This window comes from Bombina bombina, chromosome 12 (genome assembly GCF_027579735.1).
Source record: "Bombina bombina isolate aBomBom1 chromosome 12, aBomBom1.pri, whole genome shotgun sequence".
In the NCBI taxonomy this organism is placed as follows: Eukaryota; Metazoa; Chordata; class Amphibia; order Anura; family Bombinatoridae; genus Bombina; species Bombina bombina.
In genome coordinates this window covers 137,645,619-137,660,688 of record NC_069510.1, presented here as the reverse complement: position 1 = coordinate 137,660,688, position 15,070 = coordinate 137,645,619, and positions in this window count along the sequence as shown.

Here is a 15,070-nt window from a genome sequence, read left to right as displayed (position 1 = left end):
AGAGCCGGCTAAGAAAAAGTCTAACACCTGCAATAAAGCACCGTAATGCTCAGTAACTCAGCCCCATTGATTCCTATGGGGAAACACATTTTATGTTTACACCTAACACCCTAACATGAACCCCGAGTCTAAACACCCCTAATCTTACACTTATTAACCCCTAATCTGCCGCCCCCAACATCGCCAACACCTACATTATACTGATTAACCCCTAATCTGCCGCTCCGGACATCGCCGCCACTATAATAAACATATTAACCCCTAAACTGCCGCCCACCCGCATTACAAACACTAGTTAAATAGTATTAACCCCTAATCTGCCGTCTCTAACATCGCCACCACCTACCTACATTTATTAACCCCTAATCTGCCGCCCCCAATGTCACAGCCACTACACTAAATTTATTAACCCCTAAACTAAGTCTAACCCTAACACCCCCTAACTTAAATAAAATTAAATTAAATCTAAATCAAACCTACTATTAATAACTAAATAATTCCTATTTCAAAATAAATACTTACCTGTAAAATAAACCCTAAACTAGCTACAATATAACTAATAGTTACATTGTAGCTATTTTAGGGTTTATTTTTATTTTACAGGCAAGTTTGTATTTATTTTAACTAGGTAGAATAGTTACTAAATAGTTATTAACTATTGAATAACTACCTACAAATTTACCTAAATAAAACCTAACCTAAGTTACACTAACACCTATCACTAAACTACAATTAAATAAATTACCTAAATTAAATACAATTAACTAAATTAAATACAAATACCTAAATTACAAAAAAAACACTAAATTACACAGAACAAATGACAAGATATTTAAACTAATTACACCTAATCTAATAGCCCTATCAAAATAAAAAAGCCCTCCCAAAATAAAAAAAAACGTAGCCTAAACTAAACTACCAATAGCCCTTAAAAGGGCCTTTTGCGGGGCATTGCCCCAAAGAAATCAGCTCTTTTACCTGTAAAAAAAAAATACAAACAACCCCCCAACAGTAAAACCCACCACCCACACAACCAACCCCCCAAATAAAACCCTAACTAAAAAAACCTAAGCTCCCCATTGCCCTGATAAGGGCATTTGGATGGGCATTGCCCGAAAAAGGGGATTTAGCTCTATTGCAGCCCAAAGCCCTAACCTAAAAATAAAACACACCCAATACACCCTTAAAAAAAACTAACACTAACCCCTGAAGATCCACTTACAGTTTTGAAGATCCGACATCCATCCTAAACGAAGCCGGGAGAAGTCCTCAACGAAGCCAGGAGAAGTCTTCATCCAAACCGGGAGAAGTGGTCCTCCAGACGGGCAGAAGTCTTCATCCAGAGGGCATCTTCTATCTTCATCCATCCGGCGCAGAGCGGGTCCATCTTCAAGACATCCGACGTGGAGCATCCTCTTCTGCTGACGACTACCCGACGAATTAAGGTTCCTTTAAGTGACGTCATCCAAGATGGCGTCCCTTAGATTCCGATTGGCTGATAGAATTCTATCTTATATTGTAGCTATCTTAGGGTTTATTTTATAGGTATTTAGTTATAAATAGGAATTATTTAGGTAATGATAGTAGGTTTTATTTAGATTTATTAGGGGTGTTAGGGTTAGACTTAGGTTTAGGGGTTAATAACTTTAGTATAGTGGCGGCGACGTTGGGGGCGGCAGATTAGGGGTTAATAACTGTAATGTAGGTTGTGGCGATGTTAGGGACAGCAGATTAGGGGTTAATAATATTTAACTAGTGTTTGCGAGGTGGGATTGCAGAGGTTTAGGGGTTAATATGTTTATTATAGTGGCAGCGATGTCCGGAGCTGCAGATTAGGGGTTAATAATTTTATTTTAGTGTTTGCAATGCGGGAGGGCCTCGGTTTAGGGGTTAATAGGTAGTTTATGGGTGTTAGTGTACTTTTTAACACTTTAGTTATGAGTTTTATGATACAGCTTTGTACCATAAAACTCTTAACTACTGACTTTAGAATGCGCTACGGATCTTGATGGGATGGGGTGTACCACTCACTTTTTCGCCTCCAAAAAAAACTTGTAATATCGGCGCTATGGAAGTCCCATTGAAAAAAGACTATACGCAATTTGCGTAAGTTGATTTGCGGTAAGGCCAAAAAAGTGTGCGGTGCCCCTAAACCTGCAAGACTCGTAATACCAGCGGTAGTGAAAAAGCAGCGTTATAACCTGATAATGCTGCTTTTTCACTATAACGCAAAACTCGTAATCTAGCTGAATATTACTTATGGATTATTTAACATCTTTGTCTCTCATTACCAGAGGCGTAACTTGAAATTTCAGGGCCCCGGTGCAAGAATCCATGAAGGGCCCCCCCCGCCAAAGATTTTTTTTAAAACATCTGTATGTATGGATATTTTGTATGTGTTTTTGCATGAGCATTTGTGTTTATGTCTGTCTGTATTCATGTGCATCTATGGGTATTTTGTGTGTGTGTCCAGTCTATGAGGCCAATTTATCAAGTCGTCAACCGCAAATACGCTGGAATTCCGCACCGTAATTGTGACAAGCCTGATTCAACCTATTTATCAAAGCCTACAGACCGCCAAAAGTTGAAATCTGTGGCGTAACATATGATCCGCTGGTCTCAGTCTGACACAGATCGATGCTTACGTCATTACAGATGTTCCAAATACAAATTTGGCACTATTTGACACTTTTTGCCATTTATCAAACTTCTAACAGGTATGCTCACGGCTATTCCGGCCCAGCGTATCTGGTTTTCAATCCGACACCCTGGAGGCTGCGGATGCCATAGGAATCAATGGGAGTCTGAAAGCAGCGAAAACTTATGTTCGATGCTGCCAGATATCCCATTGATTTATATGGTAGAAAACAAGTTACATTTACACCTGACACCCTAACATAACCCAGAATCTAAACACCCCTAATCTGCCGCACCGACATCGCCGCCACCTACATAATGTTATTAACCCATATGCCGATGCTCCCAGACCCCACCGCAACTAAATAAAGTTATTAACCCCTATTCCACCGCTCCCGGAGCCCACCGCAACTAAATAAATGTATTAACCCATATCCCTCCGCTCCCAGAGCCCACCGCAACTAAATAAATGTATTAACCCATATTCCTCCGCTGCCGGAGCCCACTGCATCAAAATAAATGTATTAACCCCTATCCCTCTGCTCCCGGAGCCCACGGCAACTAAATAAATGTATTAACCCCTAAACCCCTGCCTCCCTCATCACTACCTCTAACTAAACCTATTAACCCCTAAACCGCCAGCCCCCAACATCGCCATAAACTAAATTAAGCTATTAACCCCTAAACCTAACAACTCGCTAACTTTACATTAACTATTAACTCATCCCTATATTATAATAAGTTTAAACTTACCTTTAGAATTAAACTACAAATTAAATTAACTATATGACATATTTAAAAACCTATCCCTACTCAAATTATTTAAATCTACAATAAAGAATTACTTAATTACAAAAAAATAACAACCAAGTTACACAAAATAAAAAATACTAAGTTACAAAAAAAAAACCCAATAATTTGCACAAAATAAAAAACACTAAGTTACACAAAATAAAAAATAAATTATCAAATATTTAAACTAATTACCCCTAATCTAATAGCCCTATCAAAATAAAAAAGCATCCCTAAAATAAAAAAAAAACCTAGCCTACAATAAAGTACCAATGGCCCTTAAAAGGGCCTTTTGCGGGGCATTGCCCCAAAGAAATCAGCTATTTTACCTGTAAAAAAAAATACAAACAACTCCCCAACAGTAAAACCTACCACCCACACAACCAAACCCCCAAATAAAATCCTATCTAAAAAACCTAAGCTCCCCATTGCCCTGAAATGGGCATTTGGATGGGCATTGCCCTTAAAATGGCATTTAGCTCTTTTTCAGCCCAAACCCTAAGCTAAAAATAAAACCCGCCCAATAAACCCTTAATAAAACCTAACACTAACCCCTGAAGATCCACTTACAGTTTTTGAAGACCGGACATCCATCCTCAATGAAGCGGCAGAAGTCCTCAGTGAAGCCAGCAGAAGTCTTCATCCAAGGGGGCCAAAGTCTTCATCCAAGCCGGCATAAGTCTTAATCCAGACGGCATCTTCTATCTTCATCCATCTGGCGTGGAGTGGCTCCATCTTCAAGGCATCCAGCGCGGAGCCTCCTCTTCTGACGACGGCTAATGAAGAATGAAGGTTCCTTTAAGGGACGTCATCCAAGATGGCGTCCCTTGAATTCCGATTGACTGATAGAATTCTATTAACCAATCAGAATTAAAGGTGAAAAAAACCTATTGGTTGATGCAATCAGCCAATATTATTCGCTGAGGACTTCTGCTGCTTCGTTGAGGATGGATGTCCGGTCTTCAAAAACTGTAAGTGGATCTTCGGGGGTTAGTGTTAGGTTTTTTAAGGGTTTATTGGGTGGGTTTTATTTTTAGCTTAGGGTTTTGGGCTGAAAAAGAGCTAAATGCCCTTTTAAGGGCAATGCCCATCCAAATTCCCTTTTCAGGGCAATGGGGAGCTTAGGTTTTTTAGATAGGATTTTATTTGGGTGGTTTGATTGTGTGGGTGGTGGGTTTTGCTGTTGGGGGGTTTTACAGGTAAAAGAACTGATTTCTTTGGGGCAATGCCCCGCAAAAGGCCCTTTAAGGGCTATTGGTAGTATAGTTTAGGCTAGGGTTTTTTTTTATTTGGGGGGGGGGCTTTTTTATTTTGGTAGGGCTATTAGATTAGGTGTAATTAGTTTAAATATTTGATCATTTATTTTTTTATTTTGTGTATTTTTTTTTTTGTAATTTAGTTAATTGTATTTAATTAATGTAATTTATTTAATTTTAGTGTAAGGTTAGGTGTTTGTGTAACTCAGGTTAGGTTTTATTTTACAGGTATCTTTGTATTTATTTTAACTAGGTAGCTAGTAAATAGTTAATAATTATTTAATAACTAGTCTACCTAGTTAAACTAAATACAGTTACCTTAAAAATAAAAATAAAACCTAAGATAGATACAATGGCCTCTACTTATCAAGCCGTCAACAGCAAATACGCTGGAATTCTGCAGCTTATTTGTGGCGAGCCTGATTCGCTTAATTAGTTATCAAACCCTACAGACCGGCAAAAGTAGAATTTAGTGACGTAACATACGATCCGCCGGACTCAGTCCGACACAGATCGATGCTTACATCACTACAGATGTTCCGAACGCCAATAGGATTAAGCTTGCATTCTATTGGCTGTTCCAATAAGCCAATAGAATGCCAGCTCAATCCTATTTTCTGATTGGATCAGCCAAAAGAAATTGAACTTCAATCCTATTGGCTGATTGCATCAGCCAATAGGACTTTTCCTACCTTAATTCCGATTGGCTGATAGAATTCTATCAGCCAATCGGAATTCAAGGGACGCAATCTTGAATGACGTCATTTAAAGGAACCATCATTCAGTCGTCGGATGTCGTTGGAAGAGGATGCTCCACTTCGGATGTCTTGAAGATGGACCCACTCCACGCCGGATGGATGAAGATAGAAGATGCCGCCTTGATGAAGACTTCTGCCCATCTGGAGGACCTCTTCTGGCCAGCTTGGATGAAGACTTCTGCCCGTCTGGAGGACAACTTCTCCTGGCTTTGTGGAGGACTTCGGCCCGGTTGGGTGAAGACTTCTCAAGGTAGGGTGATCTTCAAGGGGTTAGTGTTAGGTTTTATTAAGGGGGTATTAGGTGGGTTTTAGAGTAGGGTTGGGTGTGTGGGTGGTGGGTTTAATGTTGGGGGGTGATTTGTACTTTTTTTTCAGGTAAAGAGCTGATTACTTTGGGGCAATGCCCCGCAAAAAGTCCTTTTAAGGGCTATTTGTAATTTAGTATAGGGTAGGGCTTTTTATTATTTTGGGGGGCTTTTTTATTTTATTAGGGGGATTAGATTAGGTGTAATTAGTTTAAAAAACTTGTAATTATTTTATTATTTTCTGTAATTTAGGGTTTTTTTTGTACTTTAGATAATTTTATTTAATTTTATTTAATTGTAGTTAATTGTAGTTATATTGTAGCTAGCTTAGGGTTTATTTTATAGGTAAGTATTTAGTTTTAAATAGGAATAATTTTATTTAGATTTATTTAAATTATATTTAAATTAGGTGGTGTTAGGGTAAGTGTTAGACTTAGGTTTAGGGGTAAATACATTTAATAAAGTTGTGGCGGGGTCTGGGAGCGACGGTTTAGGGGTTAATAAATATAATGTAGGTGGCGGCGGTGTAGGGGGGTGCAGATTAGGGGTTAATAGGTGACGGTGGGCTCCGGGAGCAGCGGTTTAGGGGTTAAATACTTTATTAAGTTGCGGCGGGGTCCGGGAGCGGCGGTATAGGGGGTAAACAGTATAGTATAGTGTGGGTGTTTAATGACAGGGTACCAAGAAAGCTGTAAAAAAGCCGAAGAGCAGTGAGATCGATGACTGTTAGTTAACAACAGTCCGCTGCTCATCGCCCCGTACTTGGTGCGCGGCTTTTTGACAGCTTTTTTGATAATTTTGGAGAACGTATTCAGGTCCGTGGCCGCGATGTTAGGCGATCTTAGGAGAGCGTATTGGTGCCGTCGAATGCAGGTAAGTTGACGGCTTGATAAATAGAGGCCAATGTAACTATTAGTTATATTGTAGCTATCTTAGGGTTTATTTTACAGGTAAGTATTTAGTCTTAAATAGGAATTATTTAGTTATTAATTTTAATTTTTATTTAGATTTATTTATGTTCAAGTTAGTGGGTGTTAGGGTTAGGGTTACGTTAGGGTTAGACTTAGGGTTAGGTTTAGGGGTTAATAACTTTAGTATAGTGGTGGCAACATTGGGTGCGGCAGATTAGGGGTTAATATGTTGAGGTAGGTGGCGGCGATGTTGGGGGCGGCAGATTAGGGGTTAATAACTGTAATGTAGGTGGCGGCAACATTGGGGGCAGCAGATTAGGGGTTAATAAGTGTAGGTAGGTGGCGGCTGTGTCGGGGGTGGCAGATTAGGGGTTAATAAGTATAATGTAGGTGTCGGCAATGTTGGGGGGCGGCAGATTAGGGGTGTTTAGACTCAGGGTTTATGTTAAGGTGTTAGGTGTAAACATAAATTTCGTTTTCCCATAGGAATAAATGGGGCTGCGTTACAGAGCTTTGCGCTCCTTTATTGCAGGTGTTAGGCTTTTTTTCAGCCGGCTCTTCCCATTGATGTCTAAGGGGAAATCGTGCACGAGTACTTAAAACCAGCTCAAAGCAGCGCTGGCATTTGTGTGCAGCTTGGATCTCAATTTTGCTCAACGCTGCAATATTGCCCGCTAATGCCGGGTTTTTACAAACTTGTAATAGCAGCGCTATAGGGAGGTGAGCGGTGACAATAACTTGCAAGTTAGCACCGAGCCGCTCATAACGCAAAACTCGTAATCTAGCCAATAGTGTTTTTTATTTTGTTTAATTTAGTTGTTATTTTTTTGTAACTTAGTAATTCTTTATTGTAGATTTAAATAATTTGAGTAGGGTTAGGTTTTTAAATATGTAATATACAGCTAGATTACGAGTTTTAAGGCTCTTTTTCACTACCACTGGTATTACGAGTATTGCAGGTGTAGGGGCACTGCACACTTTTTTGGCCGTAAGTAACGCAAATTAACTTTTTCAATGATCAATACCCTAAACTGAAATTCAGTAGTTATGAGTTTTACGCTACAAAGCCGTAATATAAAACTCATAACTAAAGTGCTAAAAAGTACACTAACACCCATAAACTACCTATTAACCCCTAAACCCTAGGCCCTCCCGCATCGCAAACACTAAAATACAATTATTAACCCCTAATCTGCCACTCCGGACATCGTCACCACTATAATAAACATATTAACCCCTAAACCACTGTACTCCCGCCTCGCAAACACTAGTTAAATATTATTAACCCCTAATCTGCCACCCCTAACATCGCCGCCACCTACCTACATTTATTAACCCCTAATCTGCCGCCCCCACAGGTTAAATAAATGTAGTATAGTGGCGGCGACGTTGGGGGCAGCAGGTTAGGGGTTAATAAATGTAGGTAGGTGGGGGCGATGTTAGTGGCAGCTGATTAGGGGTTAATAATATTTAACTAGTGTTTGCGAGGTGGGAGTGCGGCAGTTTAGGGGTTAATATGTTTATTATAGTGGCAGCGATGTCCGGAGCAGCAGATTAGGGGTTAATAAGTATAATGTAGGTGTCGGCGATGTCGGGGGTGGCAGATTAGGGGTTAATAAGTGTAGGATTAGGGGTGTTTAGACTCGGGGTTTATGTTTGGGTGTTTATATTTAGTTTCCCCATAGGAATCAATGGGGCTGCGTTACCGAGCTTTACGCTGCTTTTTTGCAGGTGTTAGACTTTTTTTCAGCCGGCTCTCCCCATTGATGTCTATGGGAAAATCGTGCACAAGCACGTAAAACCAGCTCACCGCGGCTTTCAGCAGCACTGGTATTGGAGTGCAGTATGGAGCTCAATTTTGCTCTACGCTCACTTCTTGCCTGTTAACGCCGGGTTTTTATAAACCTGTAATACCAGCGCTGTAGGGAAGTCAGCGGTGGTAATAAATTGCAAGTATCACCGCACCACTCATAACGCAAAACTCGTAATCTAGCTGATAGTTAATTTAATTTAATTGTTAGTTTAATGTAATTTTAGTATAATAGTTAGGGTAGGTTAATTAATAGTTTAATATAGTTTATTTTAATTCTAAAGGTAAGTTTAAATGAGGGATGAGTTAATGTTTAATGTAAAGTTAGCGGGTTGTTAGGTTTAGGGGTTAATAGCTAAATTTAGTTTATGGCGATGTGGGGGGCTGGCGGTTTAGGGGTTAATAGGTTTAGTAAGTGGTAGTGATGTGGAAGGCCAGGGGTTTAGGGGTTAATACATTTATTTAGTTGCGGAGGGGTCCGGGAGCGGCAGGATAGGGGTTAATAACTTTATTAGAGTTGCGGTGGGCTCAGGGAGCGGAGGGATAGGGTTAATAACTTTATTAGAGTTGCAGTGGGCTCTGGGAGCGGGGGATAGGGTTAATAACTTTATTAGATTTGCGGTGGGCTCCGGGAGCGGAGGGATAGGGTTAATAACTTTATTAGAGTTGCGGTGGGCTCAGGGAGCGGCGGGATAGGGGTTAATAACTTTATTAGAGTTGCGGTGGGCTCAGGGAGCGGCGGGATAGGGGTTAATAACTTTATTAGAGTTGCGGTGGGCTCTGGGAGCAACGGGATGGGGGTTAATAACTTTATTAAAGTTGTGGCGGGGTCCGGGAGTGGCGGGCTATGGGTTAAACATTTTATTATAGTGGCAGTGTTTAGTGACAGGGTATAAATAAAGTTGGGAAAAAGCCAAATAGCAGCAAGATTGATGACTGTTAGTTAACAACAGTCCGCTGCTCATCTCCCCGTACTTGGTGCACGGCTTTTTGACAGCTTTTTTTATAAATAAGGAGAGCGTATTCAGGTCCACGGCCGCGATGTTGGGCGAGCGTATTGGGGCCGTCGAATGCAGCATAGTTGACAGCTTGATAAATAGGCCTCTATGTATAGACTGAACACACACACAAAATACACATACGTATACACAGATACAGACAGCCATAAACACACATACATCCATTCATGCACAATCACACACAAAATACCCATACATACAGATACAGACACCCATCAACACAAATATATACACTTGCACGCACACACGCACTCAGATACAGACGCTGAGCAACACAAATATATACACTTGCACGCGCACACACACTCAGATACAGGCGCTGATCAACACAAATATATACACTTGCACGCGCACACGCACTCAGATACAGGCGCTGATCAACACAAATATATACACTTGCACGCGCACACGCACTCAGATACAGGCGCTGATCAATACAAATATATACACTTGCACACGCACACGCACTCAGATACAGGCGGTGATCAACACATATATATTTACACTTGCACGCGCACACGCACTCAGATACATATATATATATATATACACACATATACACATACATTAACACAGATACAAACACCCATAAACAATAAACAATTTAATACACTTCAGCAGGTAAAATTGTTTATTGGGAACAAATTAAAGGAGAGAATGTTTGGGGGCAAACTGACCCTTAACAAGGTCTATTAGCAATGATGAGCATTGTTAGAAAGTAAAATAAATAATGTAAATAAAGACAAAGTTATTGCAAGAAAACAGCATTTTCCAGTCCAAACTTTTGCATTAGTTTAGGGTGACATTAAAGGGACATGAAACCTAAAATTCTTCTTTCATGATTTAGATTCAGATTCAATTTTAAACAACTTTCTAATTTACTTCTATTATCAAATTTTGTTTGTTCTATTGGTATCTTTTGTTGATAAAAAGGGAATTAACCTCAGGAGCGTACATGTACCAGTGTAGGCTGGCACGGTTTGGCCCAGGTGACAAGTATAGTTCAGTAGCCCAGGTACATCTATGCCCCCCCTCTGAAATTATATATTTAATAGTTAAAATATACAAAGGACGCAAAACACCAAGGAAATCCTGAATAGGGATGTTAAATACAGAATTGTAATGATAACTTGATCTAAAATAAGCATGTGTGAGTATATATATATTTACACACACACACAAAGACACAAATAGAAATATACACTGTATATACTGTATATAAAAGCATTACACATTCACAACATTTATGATTTATGGCCCTAATAAAATATTGTATTTGATACCAAACTGCTGTTAATAATGGTTAGCATAATTTCCTTAAATTCTTTATATTATTTTATTTTGCACACATTTGTTCAAATGTATTAGTAACTGAGCATGAAGTGTAAATTGGACATTACAGAGTTTTACAGAGGTTATCTCTGCCCAATTGACCTTAACATATGGATGGGTGCTGCAAAGACTTGATTTACAACCAGGCTAAACGCGCAGCTATGCAGTGCCAATATTTATCTCATTTTTTTTTTATTTGGCCCCTTATTAATAATTACATGAAAAGTAATTTAATGAAGTGAAATATTGATGCAATAACTACATTACAGAATCTTGTAAACTGTTATTTCTATAATCAGTTCCCCTGTGCCGAACTTATTTAAGCGTTATAGAAACAAAAGTGTACTGGCATAGCCCCCCTGCATCCCTTACCTTCTCTGACTGTAAATGATCCCTGTCACTGTGCGTGTGCTGTAGCACCGTACTCAGAGGCTAAGGGGAGGCCAAACCAGTGAAGAGAAAAGTATTTGTCTTTGTAGACAGATAGATTAAAGACATGTTCGGCTGTATCTAAAAACCTCTCTGGATGAGTACACAACACCCACTAACCTTCTTTTCCCCCACTGATTGCTGCCTAGCAGGCCCCTGCAATAAAAAAACATTGTCCCAGCCTGTTAGCTGCATAGCAGCTTTTTTTAGTACGGCTCTGGCCCAGGTGCAGACTGCTCCTGCCCTGTGTTACATAGTAAGGATCTATGTCACTAACTGCATTAGAGCGGCCTCAGCCTGCCCTGCATTCTATATTGGTGTGCACACCTGTAAAATATGTCCCATACTGCAGGAAAAACATAACTGTTAGTGCGGCTGGCCGGCGGTGTGTACATGAGTGACTGGTCTGCAGTCCTCCACTGGGCCCCTGTAATAGAGCTCTCACTCTACACAGATAAATATATATTTTTAAAGGGCACTGTGCTCCCGGGATTGCCCTTGTGTTTGCGCAACTCTGGGGACCAGGCCCCTATAACAGCGCACGCTGCACTCTTGCTCTTCAAAAAATAATTCCTATGTCAGCATCCTGTGCAAAGTGACCTATTGACAATGTACCTGTACTTAAAACTCCATCTACACAGTTCATACTGTTCTGATTCAACACAAGTCTTCATTCAGCCGCAGCGTTTAAACTCAGAGCTCTCCTCTGCAACTGTCGCTGTTACTTCCTGCTCTGAAAGTCTGCGCTGCAGATTCACACACACACACCGCTCACTGACTATACGTGCAGTCAGGAGCAGAGTCAATTATGTGACAGAACACCGTCAATGGGAATATCTATACTTCACTCAGTTCCTTTTCACCAGGGCACTGGCTGAGCTGAAAATCACCTGACAATGTAGCAGAAAATTAAAAAAAAAATAATATATATATATTTTTTTTAAATAAAAAAGTTTGTGCTGTTGGCGATGCTGAGGCCCCTGGACCACCAGGGTCTGGTCGCGACTGTGACCTCTGCATCACAGATAGTCCCGTCCCTGCTCATTACAAAGCAAGGGGACAATATTATTGCTCCAAACTTGGTGCATTAGTAGATATAGAGATAAAAATGAAATAAATACGTAACATAATATAGCTAACTTCCTTTTTTTTTGTTTAAAGGAAGTCCCACTCTCCACTTCGCACCAAATTTGAAGCAACACTTTTCGCACCAAATTTGATGCAATACTCCTAAACAACCCACAAACTAGTGAAGTTTCCACCACTTTTGATTGGGAAATGCATAATCACATGATTTATGACATCAGCCAATCTGATTTAAATATACATTTTATACTATCACTAACAAATCAAACTGCTTGATACTTGTGTCATTGATCACTCATCAGAACTTGGAAGTGCCATTTGTTACATTTTGTATTATACTTTGAAAGTATGTATATGTGAAATTATTATTAAAGATAAACATTGATGTTGACTTTAGGACACACAGTGTAATATTTTAGACAAGGATTTTAAAATTCAAATGATGTTTGATTCAATATAATCTTAAGCTGATAGCTCAAATGGATAGTTTACCTAACATTAAACTGTCATGATTCAGATACAGCAGAAATTAAAATTACCTTTTTACAGCCATGCTATTTTTAGTGTTTTTCTTCAACACCTGTGAAGGGGTGGTTTTTAAAACTAGATTGCAATCAGGAGGGGGTTACACAGGTGCAGAGAGAAAACTGGCCCAGCTCTTAAAATATACAATTACAAATAAATACATATGATACCCTGATAATTACATGTTATATATATAAGCTCAGAATAATAATACATTTACAATATATACATTTACGGCTAGATCTAGAGTTTGGCGTTAGCCGTCAAAACCAGCGTTAGGGGCTCCTAACGCTGGTTTTGGGCTACCACTGGTATTTAGAGTCAGTCAGGAAAGGGTCTAACGCTCACTTTGCAGCCGCGACTTTTCCATACCGCAGATCCCCCTACGCCATTTGCGTATCCTATCTTTTCAATGGGATCTTTCTAACGCCGGTATTTAGAGTCTTGGCTGAAGTGAGCGTTAGAACTCTAACGACAAAACTCCAGACGCAGCAAAAACCCAGGAGTTAAGAGCTTTCTGGGCTAACGCCGGTTCATAAAGCTCTTACCTACTGTGCTCTAAAGTACACTAACACCCATAAACTACCTATGTACCCCTAAACCGAGGTCCCCCCACATCGCCGCCACTCTATTAAAATTTTTTAACCCCTAATCTGCTGACCGCACACCGCCGCCACCTACGTTATCCCTATGTACCCCTAATCTTCTGCCCCTAACACCGCCGACCCCTATATTATATTTATTAACCCCTAAACTGCCGCCCCCAACGTCGCCTCCACCTACCTACAATTATTAACCCCTAATCTGCCGACCGGACCTCACCGCTACTATAATAAATGAATTAACCCCTAATCCGCCACACTCCCGCCTCAATAACCCTATAATAAATAGTATTAACCCCCAATCTGCCCTCCCTAACATCACCGACACCTAACTTCAAGTATTAACCCCTAATCTGCCGACCGGACCTCACCGCTACTCTATTAAATTTATTAACCCCTAAAGCTAAGTCTAACCCTAACACTAACACCCCCTAAGTTAAATATAATTTAAATCTAACGAAATAAATTAACTCTTATTAAATAAGTTATTCCTATTTAAAGCTAAATACTTACCTGTAAAATAAATCCTAATATAGCTACAATATAAATGATAATTAAATTGTAGCTATTTTAGGATTAATATTTATTTTACAGGCAACTTTGTTTTTATTTTAACCAGGTACAATAGCTATTAAATAGTTAATAACTATTTAATAGCTACCTAGTTAAAATAATTACAAAATTACCTGTAAAATAAATCCTAACCTAAGTTACAATTAACGAAGTTTTAAGATTTTTAATAAAAGTTTTTATATTGTTCTACCTTGCTTGGAATCATTTCACCGACTGGACATTAGAGAGTGTGAGAAGGATCGCAGATTGTTCTGTTATTAGCAGTGTGCCCCCTGGTTGGCAGCCAACTCTGTATATAGATCCACATCTTTGCTCAGCAGCAGTTACCATTGTTGGAAGTCAGCCGAACGGCTTTATAAAGTTTCGGTCCGCCTGATATTGCACTGATTGTGCACACACGTTTGTGAGTATATATACCTAACTCACTGTTGTTTGTCCGACATTGGTCGGGGTTATCTGCACCAAAGGTGTTTTGTGTTTCACTCCTCTTAGGGGCGTGATTATCGCCAGGAGCAGACCGGGAGAGTAAGAGTCAGCCGAACGGCTCCGAAGTTTCAGCTTGCGAATTATTGCACTGGATGTGCAAATATCCTTGTGAGTATTAGTTTTTCTTCTATTGGAAAATCTCACTCATTGTTGGGTTTATCTGCACCAGAGCGCCTCTTCTTTTTTGTCATTTCCAGGACGAAGTTTAAGTTACAATTAAACCTAACACTACACTATCAATAAATTAATTAAATAAAATACCTACAATTATCTACAATTAAACCTAACACTACACTATCAATAAATTAATTAAATACAATACCTACAAATAAATACAATTAAATAAACTAACTAAAGTACAAAAAATAAAAAAAGAACTAAGTTACAAAAAATAAAAAAATATTTACAAACATTATAAAAATATTACAACAATTTTAAGCTAATTACACCTACTCTAAGCCCCCTAATAAAATAACAAAGCCCCCCAAAATAAAGAAATGCCCTACACTATTCTAAAATAAAAATAGAAAAGCTTTTTTACCTTACCAG